Genomic DNA, 1505 nt, shown 5'->3' on the forward strand with positions numbered 1-1505 from the left:
TTCCAATGAGCTATAGAACACAATATTTGAGTGAGAAATGAAGGAGATACAGCAGTTTTAGTGTTCTGGTTCTGTTTTGGCCGAGAGCATGAAGAACAATGCCTTGGTTTCTTTTTGATTTTGATGAATATGATTTTACTTGGCTTGGTTGCTTTGTTTTTGTGTTTGATTTAGTCAATTACCTTGTTGCCCTTGAATTTGTGTGGTTCTCATTCAACCACACCTCCTTCCTTCCCATGTCATGCTTGTGTCATCCTCATGATGTCATCCTCCCCTCCTTGTCCTCTTTCTATTGGTTGGATGACATCATCCCCACTAATCCCCTTGATTAACTTCCTAATCGTTTGCCTAATGACCGCTGATCTGTTATACGGTTCGCTTAACTTTCGTTTTCGTTTATCGTTTGAGGGATCATACCCGGGATCTTATTACTTAGGTTCCCTTAACCTTTCTCAATATATTGTATTCCTTTTATGATCCTCTCTTATAATCCTTTAATTTAAATCCTTTTTATCCTGTTACCTTATACTCAATTCTTTCCGTATCTATTGGATTTCCGGGAAAAATCAAAGTGTTCGGATTTGGATTCTGACGATCTTTACATACACTTATATCCCATATAAAGTCCTAATAAAATCTCAGAATATCCATATCAGAACCCCTACATAGTGTGGCATGAAAAGTTTTCTCATTCAGCAAAAACACTATTCATAAGGGTTTCAAAAATTTCCCAAAAATTGGGGTTATTACAGTCTCCCCTCCTTAAAAGGATTCCGTCCCGGAATCAGATAGAAATGAATAGGGATACCTTCTTAATATTGTACTTTCTAACTCTCAAGTCAATTTTCCCACATTGTGGTCCTGCCACCAAACTCTGCCTAGTTTGATAATCCTTCCCCTAAACACTTGTTCCTTTTCACTCTATAACCCTTCCTGGTTGCTCCATATAGGTTACGTCGGGTTGCATGTCTATGCGCTCATATGCCCCTATTTATCTGGCATCTGAATTACACTTCCTTAACATTGATACGTGAAACACGTTATGAACTTGTTACATGTTCGGGGTTAGGGCTAGCTCATATGATAACTTCCCAATATGTCTTAATATATCCAAGGGTCCAACAATTCGTGGACTTAGCTTTCATTTCTTTCCGAACCTCATCCTTCCTTTCCAAGGGAATACCTATAACAACACTAGGTCCCCTACTTCCTATTCTTTGTCCTTTCGTGTCAAATTAATATATTTATCATGTCCATCTTGGGCTACTACCTGCCGTCCTCTGATTAGATCTATTATATCCCTGGTCCTTTGGACAACTGCGGGTCCGAGCATCTTGCGCTCTACAACTTAATCCTAACATAAGGGAGATCGACATTGTCTTCCCTCAAGGATCTCATAAGGCGATACCTCGATACTAACATACGATCGATTATCGTGAGATAACTTAATCTGCGTTAAGTGATCATTCCAAATTCTTTCAAGTCTATTGCACCGGCTCTCATCA

The sequence above is a fragment of the Apium graveolens genome, chromosome 1 (assembly GCF_009905375.1).
Source record: "Apium graveolens cultivar Ventura chromosome 1, ASM990537v1, whole genome shotgun sequence".
Classification (NCBI taxonomy): domain Eukaryota; kingdom Viridiplantae; phylum Streptophyta; class Magnoliopsida; order Apiales; family Apiaceae; genus Apium; species Apium graveolens.